We start from the raw sequence: 14,921 nt of genomic DNA, 5'->3' as shown, positions 1-14,921 counted from the left end.
ATTGTTTAAATAAACATTAGCTCACATAATGTCTAAATTGTTTACACAATATTCCATACAATACAAACGAATACCCTGCAAATGGTCGATCAACTGAGTCTTTTTTCCGCCAATTCCTAGGAGGAGGTGGCAGTTGGATGAATTAGGTTAGTGGAGGTGCCCTTTTTTCCCACCATTTTCTTAGGTTAGTAGAGGTTGCATTGTCCTGATGGAATTTGAACTTCCTGCCAGGGGGCATGGCACTTTCCCACCAGAGAGGTTAATTAATCGATCAATTTAATTAAATAGTCAATGTAACCTTCCCACCATTTTCTTAGGTTAGTAGAGGTTGCATTGTCCTGATGGAATCTGAACTTCCCACCAGGGGGCGTGGCAGGGGGAAATGGCACTTTCCCATCAGAGAGTTTAACTAATTAAGTAGTCAATCAAATTGATAAGAGAGAGAGGGGGGCCTATTCCATTAACTCAGACCTGAAAGTGTACCTGTAGCAGCGAGGGGGAGGGTGTTGGGGAGGAGGAGGGGGCAAGGGATGGGGACAATATGTTAAGTGCCTGTCAATCAAAAGGAAATGGGGTGACATGGAAAATCACTTAACAGAACAATAGGTTAAGTATCTGTCAATCAAAGGAGGACAATAGGTTTGCCTCCTGAGTGCATACCTGCCCCTGTTGTAGGTAACCTGTACTAACAAAATGGACTGATGTCCTTGTTGTCCCCCTACTATTGTAGGCCTATACGTCACTTCCTTCCGGGGCTCTGTGTATGAAACAACAGTACATCAAACCTAGATAAAACAGTATGACTTAGATTAAAGTGCAGTATTTTAAGGTCAATTACACTGGTCGAGGTAGTAGGAAGAGAGAGGAGGCGTTTAGTATTTAACATCCCATCGATAACACGGTCATTGGAGATGAGGCAGACGCTCGGATTAGGGAAGGATGAAGAAGAAGAACGGCCATGCCCTTTCGAAGAAACCATCCCAGAATTTGCCATAACTGATCTAGGGGGATCATGGAAATTCTAAATCAGGATGGTCAGACACGGGTTTGAACCGTCGTCCTCTCGAATACGAGTCCAGTGTGCTAACCTGTGCGCTATTCCACCCAGTCAGATACATCGTGACAGTAATTGAGCAATAATACAGGTTGTTCCAGAAATGCTGTGACAAACTTTGAGGTGTTGTAGAGGATGTCTTGAAGAACTAATCGGGGATAGCAACCCGTTTACGGAAACGTCATCCATCGAAGCTACAGAGGGTCGAAGTTATAGGCGTCAGCACCTGCCAGTAGGCCAGCCCTTCGGCATAAAACGTGACTTTGTACGCTGCCGCACCATTGGCGGAACGTCTCACAATGCTGTTTGTTATTCAGTGACCGCGACTGCCACGACCACCAGTGGAGAAGATGGAGTACACTATGTGATCAAAAGTATCCGGACACCTGCCTGAAAATGACTTACAAGTTTGTGGCGCCCTCCATCGGTAATGCTGGAATTCAGTACGGTGTTGGCCCACCCTTAACCTTGATGAGAGTTTCCACTCTCGCAGGCATACGTTCAGTCAGGTGCTACAAGGTTTCTTGGGAATGGCAGGTCATTCTACATGAAGTACTCACCTTCAACCTTGATGAGAGTTTTCACTCTCGCAAACATACTTTTTATCAGGTGCTGGAAGGTTTCCATTCTTCACGGAGTGCTGCACTGGGGAGAAGTATCGATGTTGGTCGGTGAGGCCTGGCACGAAGTCGGCGTTCCAAAATATCGCAAAGGTGTTCTGTAGGATTCAGGTCAGGACTCTGTGCAAGCCAGTCCATTACATGGATGTTATTGTTTTGTAACCACTCCGCCACAGGCCGTGCATTATGAACACGTGCTCGATCGTGTTGAAAGACGTAATCGCCATCCCCGAATTGCTCCTCAACAGTGGGAAGCAAGAAGGTGCTTAAAACATCAACATAGGCCTGTGCTGTGATAGTGCCGAGCAAAACAACAAGGGGTGCAATCCCCTTCCATGAAAAACACGACCACACCATAACACCACCGCCTCCGAATTTTTCTCTTGGCACTACACACGGTGGCAGATGATGTTCACCGGGCACTCGCCACACCCACACCCTGGCATCGGATCGTTTGGCATTTATCGGCGTGATGTGTGGCTTATGAGCAGCCGCTCGACCATGAAATTCACGTTTTCTCACCTCCTGAGTAACTGTCACAGTACTTGCAGTGCATACTGATGCAGTTTGGAATTCCTGCGTGATGGTCTGGATAGATGTCTGCCTATTACACATTACGACCCTCTTCAACCGTCGGCGGTGCAGTCAACAGACTAGGTCTGCCTGTATGCTTTTGTGCTGTACGTGTCGCTTCACGTTTTCACTTCACTATCACATTTGAAACAGTGGACCTAGGAATGTTTAAGAGTGTGGAAATCTCGTGTACAGACGTATGACACAAGTGACACCCAATCACCTGACCACGTTCGAAGTCCATGAGTTCCGCAGAGTGCCCCATTCTGCTCTCTCAAGACGTCTAATGACTACAGAGATCGCTGATATGGAGTACTTGGCAGTAGGTGGCAGCACAAGGCACCGAATATTAAAAACCTATGTTTTTTAGGGTGTCCGGATACTTTTGACGACATGGTGTAGCTATTCCGTGGAAGGGTCTTGTCTCTTATGAATGCGATGCTCTGTTGCCTTGGTTAATGACGGTTTGAGACTATGCTTACCAATAGCATTTTATTTTTCTTCTGGAACCCTTTAACATGTCCAATGGCATACAGGAGAAAAATAAGCTGCTGATGGAAATCAGTGTCCGAAACAGTCATGCGCCAAGGAAATAGAGCGTCGCATTCGTAGGGGCAAGGCTTTTCTCTACACAGGAGGTAGCTTGATCTTCTCCACTGGCGATGATGCTAACCAATTGCGATCACTGAACAACAAACAACATTGCGAGACGTTCCGACAGCATAAAATGTGACGATTGGTGCCTGCTAGTGGCAGGGCTGGCGCCTGTGCCTTGGACGCTGTGTAACGTAGTCGGACGACGTTTCCGGACATGAGTTCCTATCCTTGAATTGTTGCTCAAGACACCCTCTACAACCCCTCAAAGTTTGTCGCAACGTTTCTGGGACACCCTGTATACCTCTCTCAAAAGCTTCAAATGGATGTAGTTTTCATGCAAGGAGAAGAAGATATCTGAACAGGAAACGTTAACGTGCAGAGCAGCATCAAACCAGCCTTTAAATGGAAAACGGAGCAGCATCTTGGAGACCGATGCCGATATACTGTGTGCTGTTGATTCAAGTGTACAATCCTGACTCAGAAAATCGAGTTAAAACTACATTGTGAACAAAGTTTCACTTCACAAGTATGCTACAGAGAAAAAAGGCTAGAACATATCCATCGACGTGCATTAACATTGGTACCTGTTCTACAGAAGAATCTCGTCTTGTGCTCATGTTCTGATGTATCTATCTCCACGAGAAACATTCTAGTCAGGTGGTTTGCTCAGAGATCTCTGGGCTCTTCGGTCTTGACGACTCACTATAACATAGTTTATCGCGACAGGTGCGTGGAAATAACGAGAAACGTTAATGGCGATGCGTCGTGTTTCCTGTTGAATCGTCAATAGTGCAGGCAGTGTCGCTGTGGAGATTAAGGTCATGGCAGTCGACACCATTGGTCAATGATCACTGATCACTTCGTTCATTCATTAATTCACTCATCCATCCATCGTCTTCTGTAGACTATGCTGTGATTATGCTAGCTAAATTTAACTGAATAAATTAGGAATAAGGTGACTTAATTGCAAAAAGCCGTTGTCTGCTAACTTATTCTTAATAGGTGATAATACACTCCTGGAAATGGAAAAAAGAACACATTGACACCGGTGTGTCAGACCCACCATACTTGCTCCGGACACTGCGAGAGGGCTGTACAAGCAATGATCACACGCACGGCACAGCGGACACACCAGGAACCGCGGTGTTGGCCGTCGAATGGCGCTAGCTGCGCAGCATTTGTGCACCGCCGCCGTCAGTGTCAGCCAGTTTGCCGTGGCATACGGAGCTCCATCGCAGTCTTTAACACTGGTAGCATGCCGCGACAGCGTGGACGTGAACCGTATGTGCAGTTGACGGACTTTGAGCGAGGGCGTATAGTGGTCATGCGAGAGGCCGGGTGAACGTACCGCCGAATTCCTCAACACGTGGGGCGTGAGGTCTCCACAGTACATCGATGTTGTCGCCAGTGGTCGGCGGAAGGTGCACGTGCCCGTCGACCTGGGACCAGACCGCAGCGACGCACGGATGCACGCCAAGACCGTAGGATCCTACGCAGTGCCGCAGGGGACCGCACCGCCACTTCCCAGCAAATTAGGGACACTGTTGCTCCTGGGGTATCGGCGAGGACCATTCGCAACCGTCTCCATGAAGCTGGGCTACGGTCCCGCACACCGTTAGGCCGTCTTCCGCTCACGCCCCAACATCGTGCAGCCCGCCTCCAGTGGTGTCGCGACAGGCGTGAATGGAGGGACGAAAGGAGACGTGGTCTTCAGCGATGAGAGTCGCTTCTGCCTTGGTGCCAATGATGGTCGTATGCGTGTTTGGCGCCGTGCAGGTGAGCGCCACAATCAGGACTGCATACGACCGAGGCACACAGGGCCAACACCCGGCATCATGGTGTGGGGAGCGATCTCCTACACTGGCCGTACACCACTGGTGATCGTCGAGGGGACACTGAATAGTGCACGGTACATCCAAACCGTCATCGAACCCATCGTTCTACCATTCCTAGACCGGCAAGGGAACTTGCTGTTCCAACAGGACAATGCACGTCCGCATGTATCCCGTGCCACCCAACGTGCTCTAGAAGGTGTAAGTCAACTACCCTGGCCAGCAAGATTTCCGGATCTGTCCCCCATTGAGCATGTTTGGGACTGGATGAAGCGTCGTCTCACGCGGTCTGCATGTCCAGCACGAACGCTGGTCCAACTGAGGCGCCAGGTGGAAATGGCATGGCAAGCCGTTCCACAGGACTACATCCAGCATCTCTACGATCGTCTCCATGGGAGAATAGCAGCCTGCATTGCTGCGAAAGGTGGATATACACTGTACTAGTGCCGACATTGTGCATGCTCTGTTGCCTGTGTCTATGTGCCTGTGGTTCTGTCAGTGTGATCATGTGATGTATCTGACCCCAGGAATGTGTCAATAAAGTTTCCCCTTCCTGGGACAATGAATTCACGGTGTTCTTATTTCAATTTCCAGGAGTGTAGTTAGCTTAATATTTAATTCATAAAAACGCTACTTGTCAAAGGAAGTGTTTACCAGCATCTGTAAATTTGTTGTTGTTGTTGTTGTGGTCTTCAGTCCTGAGACTGGTTTGATGCAGCTCTCCATGCTACACTAACCTGTGCGAGCTTCTTCATCTCCCAGTACCTACTGCAACCTACATCCTTCTGAATCTGCTTAGTGTATTCATCTCTTGGCTCCCTGTACCATTTTTACCCACCACGCTGCCATCCAATACTAAATTGGTGATCCCTTGACGTCTCGGAACATGTCCTACTAACCAATCCTTTCTTCCAGTCAAGTTGTGCCACAAACTCCACTTCTCCCCAATTCTATTCAGTACCTCCTCATTAGTTATGTGATCTACCCATCTAATCTTCAGCTTTCTTCTGTAGCACCACATTTCGGAAGCTTATATTCTCTTCTTCAGCAAACTATTTATCGTCCATGTTTCACTTCCATGCATGGCTACACTCCATACAAATACTTTCAGAAACGACTTCCTGACACTTAAATCTATACTCGATGTTAACAAATTTCTCTTCTTCAGAAACGCTTTTCTTGCCATTGTTAGTCTACATTCTATATCCTCTCTACCTCGACAATCATCAGTTATTTTGCTCCCCAAAAGCATAACGCATCTACTACTTTAAGTGTCTCATTCCCTAATCTAATTCCTCAGTATCCCCTGGTTTAATTCGACTATATTCCATTACCATCGTTTTGCTTTTGTTGATGTTAATCTTATATCTGCCTTTCAGGACACTGTCCATTCCGTTCAATTGCTCTTCGAGGTTCTTGGCTGTCTCTGACAGAATTACAATATCATCGGCAAACCTCAAAGTTTTTATTTTTCTCAATGGATTTTAATACCTACTCCGAATTTTTCTTTTGTTTTCTTTACTGCTTGCTCAGTATACAGATTGAATAACATCGTGGAGAGGCTACAACCCTGTCTCACTCCCTTCCCAACCACTACTTCCCTTTCATGTCCTTGCCTCTTATAACTGCCATCTGGTTTCTGTACAAATTGTAAATAGCCTTTCGCACCTTGTATTTTACCCATGCCACCTTCTGAAGGTGGCATATGTAAATACCGAGTCTTAATTACGGTGCACTATTAGCAATCCCGCAGCTTCACCACTTTCTTGAATCTAGATATTCAGATTTTTTCCAGAGTGAGTGGTTAGTGACTTGTTTTTTAATTTTCTTTTGAACTGGTAAGGACTTCAAATTTCCTGCCGTACTTTAGATGAAAACTGTTTAAGTATCTTCTCACTAGAGTACATTACTCTATTTAAAACGCTAGATAAGGACTCTAGGTGTAGATTTGTGTTCTGTATTGTGTCTAGTACTGCTATTGTGTAAATCTCGGTTCAGCTGACACTGATTTTTATCGCCAACAACAAAAACCGCTAAGGTGTAAACGCACTGAGAAGGGAGTGTAAGATTTCTAACATCCTGAGACACGGTTCTGTAAGATGTACGGTATTCTACAAAATTTTCTCACTGCTAGCTTCTGCTCAACAAACAGTTATTTACTTTGGGTTCACTGACCCAGAAACATGAGACGGCAGGGAGTGAAACTATGGAAAATCTATGGAAATAAGCCAACAACCATGTCTTTAGGGCCGGCCGCGGTGGTCTCGCGGTTCTAGGCGCTCCGTCCGGAACAGCGCGACTGCTACGGTCGCGGGTTCGAATCCTGCCTCGGGCATGGATGTGTGTGATGTCCTTAGGTTAGTTAGGTTTAAGTAGTTCTAAGTTCTAGGGAACTGACGACCACAGCTGTTAAGTCCCATAGTGCTCAGAGCCATTTGAACCATTTTGTCTTTAGGCTAACGGAATGGGAGACGCTTCTAAGGGCAGAACGCAGATTGTGTCGCGAAAGCGTTGTGAAGCGTTTGGGAGGTCGTAAGCTACCCTTCCGAACGTCACCTTTCTTTCTTACGGACGCGATTCTGTGTTTAAAGGATTACCACCAGTCAAACTTCTTGTATTGTGAGGAAAATGCAAGTCACCATTCAACCTATAATACTGAACAAAAACATTGGGGAAAGAGCTATTGTATGTCATTCACATGAAGTGATTTAGAAACAATGTGAAAAAGTGAAGCTCGCTTCTCCCTAGCATGAGCTAGGGTATTACGTCATAAACCATATCGAGACGGAAGAGAACAATCGTTTTCATTTTTATTCACGATATTGGCAATCTATCAGGCTGCATCATCTCAAGAAATATCTAGACAATAAATGCAGTCGACCTCCGCCTTGTGTAGATAGTGGCAATTACCCAGGAGACATGAAGTCGTAACTCTCGCTTCACGCCAGTAATCCATGCAGTGTAGACAGGGGTCAGAGATTGTCTTTCAGCTAGATTGTGCGTTTCCTGGTAGAGTTGGTGGGGAGGCTGACGCTGTCTTCACTCTTGTCAGGTATTCTTGAAAGCTTCATTATCTCGGCAGATGAAAAAGATCACGCTCAGGATACTTTTCCCTACTCACTGACTGTTGCTTCATTCTCTCCCTGTTAGAAATGGAGAAGGTACGTGACAAAGAATCGCTAACCTGGCTGCTTATATCGATGTCTCAATCGGGGCTGTTAACCCTCGAGTAACTCTTCAGATGCACACGAACGTGCGCAGGACATTGTTGCAGTGCTACTATCCAAGGAAATGTGCTCGGCCATACAAGCTATAGCATTTAACTCTTTTAGAGTACTGTTAGTACTGTCACAGGAGAAAACCATGTTTAATATTAAAACGCCCTTTCACTCAGAGGTATGTATACCACTACTCGTGTGTAACGTTCTCTTCAAAACATGACCTGCTGTCAGTATCGAATCAGTGCCTTCTCTAGTAATTCCTATAAATGTTACTTCCAAAGTTTTCTGAAACTTACATTTCCTAAGTTACCTTTACCCAGTTTACAGGAATTTTAAGTCTGTTTGACCATGTAGTGTATGTCCGACGGATACAAGTATCAGACCGCTAATTTGTTATCCTGAAGGAATTACTTTTATTACAAGTAATCAGAGATCGAATCAGTAACCTTTTGGTTCCAGGCCTTACATGTGGTGAAGACTATCTGAACGGTCACCAAACTAATTAGCCACGAAGATATCTTAATTGGGTTATTCTAAGGTGTAATTGTGGTCTGCTATTTTGTTTATTCCTTACTGAAAGCAGAACCAGTTTCTCAGTTACAGCACCTTAACTAACTTTCATTCAAACTTTATCTTCAAAGGAATTATACTACAGCATCCAGATACATTAACACTTTCTCTGTAGTTTATGTAGGTAATACTATTCAAATGGAGGCAAAGAAAAATCGGCCATGGGGGATCTCTGTAATTCAGATTATTTTTCTAAGTTTGTGAAGCGAACTTACATGCTATGATACTAACACAATATGAACATATAATTTGGAATTATCATTCTATTTATGGACCATCTCAGCAGTTAACCAAACGGTGGCTCATTGACTGTACTTTGTCTGGGAACGGTAAAAGCTTTCAACTCTTATGAAATATTTATTCACCAAACACTGTTCGAAAAATAATACAAATCTAACCAGTTAGGTTCTATTTTGATTATAGCACTGGATTTAAGCAGTTAAATCTTTTGCACAACGGTATGATATTCTCTACTGTAACTACTTTCAGTATACTACTGTACTTTAGCTCGTAAGAATATGCTATATTCAAAGTTATTTATCAAAATAGTAAGACATTTTGCTTTTAAATAAATAAGTGCTGCCTACTAACTAACTTCACTTTTCTTTGTTCTACTTAGATGCAGCACCCCAAACCATTACACCTTTTCGCCTTTCTGGCTTTCCGTCAGGTCTATACAACTCTAATGTCCTCTTCATGAATCACTTTTCATATTGACAATGTTTTAACACATTTATCTTATTCAGAAATAAATTGTTTTAGAGAAAGTTATATAAAAGTTTTTCACAAACCAATCTTATTGCAATTTAGACATAGGTTTGCTTTATAGCAGTTTTGTTCAAAACTATCAACTTTCGCAGATAAGGCAAAAAAAACTATCGAATCTTATACGATAGGGTGTAAAGAATTTTTTTTATTTTTTGCCTGCAAAGGATCTCGAAAATTTCGAGTCTGGCGTTTTCGGTGACTCAGCGTGTATAAGTGCAGTTAGAGAAGAGGTGAATACACAATATTTCAGATTTAGACATTGCTTCACTGCAGAAACACGTTGTAATACTCACATCAAGGCAGCGACGAAATACTTTTTAAGACTGCAAGAACAGTGGTAGTGTTCTTAACTTTGAGAAAATGAAGAAGAATAGCGTTCGCCAGGATAATCTCTAACGCGTGAGACACTGTGTGAGATGATAAAGATGTGCTAGGTGTGATATATCCTTTAGACGACGAACCTTGACTTATACGCTGCATACTTTAAGCGGATACAATTATCTTTATCATTTTCATTTGCTCTTTACTGCCAGATAAAGGATACATTACGCGCTTGTACTCACGTCGCCGTCACCCAACGATGTTTGATAAAATAGCTGAGAATACACTCTCCCTAAAATATTGGAATTATGTCAGCCTACACAGTCAAATGTAACTTTATTGATGAACTATTCCATTGTACAACGAAGGACATTTAGAACACCGAACAAACTTCTTAGTTGTCGAACAGGTAAGTACAAAGTCATAAAGTACTTTTTGAATAATCTTAAAGGTTTTTTATCATGACAACCGAGAAGGAAAAGACATTTACTATTTCATAACTAATGAGACGGAGGTTCACTATTCCAGCATCAGCTCAAGAAATAGTTTATTATTATGTTGTTACTGTATATGATTATATTCGTTATCAGAGATATTTTGCACTAAAACAAATTACTGTAATTTTGGAAGTATGAGCTTTCAGACTGAGGTTTTATTGTCCGTTTCCCTTGGTCACATGCCCGAAAGGGTGAACGTGCTGGAGAACAAATACTGTCGGACCATAGTTAAATGTAAATTAATTTCACATTACCCGAGCGCGTCAGTTAAAAGCTCAAAATATGTGCACCAAAATAAAAACCTATAAATCTACAAAATAAGTGCAATACAGAAAATTAAATATAAAATGAGTTTAAATGAACGAGCCTCATTTTAAGTAATTTCTCATAAATGAACCCTGGAAGTGTAGTCAAGTGTAACTTCCAGGTTTTCGGGAAACAGTCAAGTATGTGAAATAAAAAGACACCATATTTGTTTTTAAATATTTTTGTCCTTAGTACCATATTAAGATGTGTCAGTGCGAACGTAACATAAAAACGTTCAATATCCGATAAATGAGTAAAAATAAGGATGACTCTATAATTAAACCATTTTTGATAGCTATATTAATATGTAAGGACAAACTATTATCAGAGAAGAGGCTCTTTCCCATTTAACCTTACTTTCGCCTGTCCCTTCGGCTGAGACAGTTGCACGTGCGAGCGCCAACCATAAAATTTGATTTGTTCTGAATGATAACGTCGTCTTATATAGATTTCTCACATATTTTATCAGGCTATGTATTTTCTGTTCTAGAAAGGAGGGGTAAGTACGTTGTTAGACAGCCATCAGACTGATCAAGTATCGCGTCTTCCTGTTCAAGCATTTCATTTAAAACAGAGCGTATGTACCTTCAATGAGCACAACGAATCGCTGTTACTATCACTAATTAAGATGGAAACTAGTTAATACTTTTCACGATCATTTCGCTTATCGAACAATGGGTACGTTCCGCAACATCCATGGCCTGAATACACTCATCACCTATATAAGCGGTAGCTATTTTAACTGCCAGGAAAACAAATCAGTAATTAACAGAAAACAATGTGCGAATTTAAATTCAGTACGTCAACAATTACATTAGAGGTGGCTCTTTCAACTATTTTAATTTGCTCTCTACTACCAGGCAAAGTATACATTACATTGACACTACGTTTGCTGAGTATTCGGAATCCTTGGATGTGAATACCGAAACATTTCCTTCTCCAATGTCGTTCTTATTTCTCTGAAAAGGAGTAAATGACGTGAAAATAGCTACGAGGAGACTTCAAAAAGCAATTCACGCATTCTAATGGCAGATCAAGTAACTTATATTGAATGCTAAATTATACTTCAAAGCGACACAAAGACGTGACATTATTTTTCAGCCACGCGGGGTAGCCGCGCGGTCTAGGGCATCTTGTCGCGGTCCGCGCGGCTCCCTCCGTCGGAGGTTCGAATCCTCCCTCGAGCATGGGTGCGTGTGTTGTCCTTAGCGTAAGTTAGTTTAAGTTAGATTAAGTAGTGCGTAAGCCTAGGGACCGATGACCTCAGCCGTTTGGTCCCATAAGACCTTACCACAATTTTCCATTTTTACTATTTTTTAACAGAGTTACCAAGTCTTTGTAAACAACTGTCGAAAAGTTCTACCCATCAATTCCTAGACGATGAAATTCTCTCCGTGGTCAAGGAGCAGAGAGAGTGTGAATGTCGTCATCATCGTAAAATATCTTTCCATCCAGATGACTTTTCAGCTTGTCGAAAAAAAAATTACATGGTGCAATATCTGGTCTTCCTCGTCATCAACACCCCCGCCCGTGCGGCCTTGGTCAAATTGTTGACATCATTTCATTGCGGTTGGACGCAACATTGCATTTGCTACATATATCGCCAGGAATTCACGGTGAATCTGTGTGCAATTTAGACGTTTTGCCCACAAGAACAATACAGTTACGTGTGCTTTAACTTTGTAGTACGTTTCCAATTGCCGCGTCGTTTCACTAGAGCACTGTACTGCACCTGTTACCCGTAGCGCAGCAGAACTGTATCTACATGAAAACTAGCATACACAGGATGGCCAGAAACAGTCTGAAAAGTTTGTAAGGGTGTTGCAGGATAGGTTCTGCTGAGAAATAACTGTTAAGAAAAAAGTTAAATATGTCGCGCCGTTTCCGAGTCAATGAGCGTTGTCGTTCGGTGTGCAAAATCAAACGTTTTTTCTTTGATTTCCTAAAGCCAAAGTAGAGAGCGAAATAAAACCCGGACACGGGACGGTGGCAAGGATCGAACTCGAGCCCAAGCTGGGCAGTCTCGTGCGCCATCATCCACGCTATGAGAACAACAGACACTAATTGTATCTGGCGGGCCGCGGACCTAATTTCGATCCTAATTAACTCGGAAACGGTGCAACTTATCGAGTTGTTTTCTTAACAAGTCTGTCTGAGCGCAACTACGCTCCAATATTCTTTCAAGCTTTCTCGCGACCCCGTATACCCTCTTCTGACAATACGCTGGTGTTATTACACAATGTTCGCAGCGTGAGACGACATGTAACTTACTTTCTGAAGTTACTACATTTGCGTTAAAAAGTAGTACCAAAGAATCAAAGCACGCAAGAATGTTCATAAGCCACACAACCGTAAACAATAAATGATGTGTTGACAAATGTGCCAACACCTTGTAGATAGAGGAGGCCGAAATGCACGCTATCTAACGCAGACGGGCGTGAATTCTGGAACAGGATAAGTAGTGAATTCTCATAAGAAAAGTATGCAGCTCCTCGAATACTTATCTTTTATTCCTTCATGTGAATACAGCATTCTTGATGAGACATTTCATACGATAACTATCAAACTATGTAAGGCTAATGGCGCCTTGCTAGGTCGTAGCCATGGACTTAGCTGAAGGCTATTCTAACTGACTCTCGGCAAATGAGAGAAAGGCTTCGTCAGTGTAGTCGCTAGCAAAGTCGTCGTACAACTGGGGCGAGTGCTCGTCCCTATCTCGAGACCTGCCTTGTGGTGGCGCTCGGTCTGCGATCACACAGTGGCGACACGCGGGTCCGACATGTACTAAATGGACCGCAGCTACCACCTAGCAAGTGTGGTGTCTGGCGGTGACATCACAAAAAACACACACAAAAAATGTTAACAAAGTAGGTATCTACACTATGTGATCAAAAGTATCTGGACACCCAAAAATACATACGTTTTTCATATTAGGTGCATTGTGCTGCCACCTTCTGGCAGGTATTCCAGGTCAGCGACCTCCGTAGTCATTAGATATAGTGAGAGAGCAGAATGGGGCGCTTCGCGGAACTCAACGGACTTCGAACTTGGTCAGGTGATTGGGTGTCACTTGTGTCATACGTCTGTACGCGAGATTTCCACACTCTTAAACATCCCTAGGTGTACTGTTTCCGATGTAATAGTGAAGTGGAAACGTGAAGGGACACGTACAGCACAAAGTGTACTGGTGGACCTCCTCTGTTGACTGGTAAGAGACCGTCGACGGTTGAAGAGGGTCGTAATGTGTAATAGGCAGACATCTATCTAGACCATCACGCAGGAATTCCAAACTGCATCAGGATCCACTGCAAGTACTGTGACAGTTACTCGAGAGGTGAGAAAAAGTGGATTTCTTCGACGAGCGGCTGCTCATAAGCCACACATCACATGCCAAACGACGTCTTGCTTGGTATAAGGAGCATAAACATAGGACGATTGAATAGTGGAAAATCGTTGTGTGGAGTGACGAATCACCACGGTACAGAATGTGGTTAACGTCATCTGTCAGAGTGTGTAGTGCCAACAGTAAAATTCGGAGGCGGTGGTGTTATGATGTCATGTTTGTCACGGAGGAGGCTTGCACCCCTAGCTTTTTTTTGTGTGGCACTATCACAGCACAGGCCTGCCCTTATGTTTCTTAAGCACCTTCTTGCTTCCCACTGTTGAAGAGCAATTCGGGGATGTCGACTGCATCTTTCAACACGGTCGAGCACCTGTCATAATGTACTGCCTGTGGCGGATTGGTTACACGACAATAACATCCCTGTAATGGACTGGCCTGCACAGTGTCCGCACCAGAATCCTATAGAACACCTTTGGGATGTTTTGGAAAGCTGACTTCGTGCCAGGCCTCACCGACCGACATCGATACCGCTCCTCAGTGCAGCAGTCCTTGAAGAATGACTGCCGTACCCAAAGAAACCTTCCAGCACGTGATTGAACGTATGCCTGCGAGAGCGGAAGCTGTCACCAAGGCTAACGGTGGGCCAACACCATATTGAATTCCAGCATTACCGATGGAGGTCACCACGAACTTGTAAGTCGTTTTCAAGCATGTGTCAGGATACTTTTGATCACATAGTGTATCATGACTTTCTTTGACTCCAATCATTCAATGCCAGATGTAAATACATTATTGCCGATTGGAATACAACTAAACTAACGGAATTATTGACGTCTGGAGTAATTGTGCGACACTTACGAGGCATATTGTTGGAATTTAGCTTGAGAACTATCTGCTGCAGCTGAAGAGAGAATGTGAGACTGGTGTAATACAGAGCAGTACGGTAGGAGGTTGTAACATGGCAGACAGCCCATTTGCTAATGACGTAAAACAGTTACAGGGGAGGAATGTGTCTTCCAGCAACGTTTCAGCTTCTGTTCTGATCACCTACTATGCTATGTACCAAAACTAAAACATTAAAAGTTCATTGCAAGGTCTCTGGATACGTAGTAATACTCACAATAGCACAACAAAACTGCATGTTGATTTATCTACATCCGACACTGGAAATTAGCTAAGTAAAGCTAACGTTGGAGTAAAACAATTGGCCGTAAACTGG

This window comes from Schistocerca serialis, chromosome 6 (assembly GCF_023864345.2).
Source record: "Schistocerca serialis cubense isolate TAMUIC-IGC-003099 chromosome 6, iqSchSeri2.2, whole genome shotgun sequence".
NCBI classification, from domain to species: domain Eukaryota; kingdom Metazoa; phylum Arthropoda; class Insecta; order Orthoptera; family Acrididae; genus Schistocerca; species Schistocerca serialis.
The sequence above is the reverse complement of the archived record's forward strand: the minus strand, read 5'-3'. Positions refer to the sequence as shown.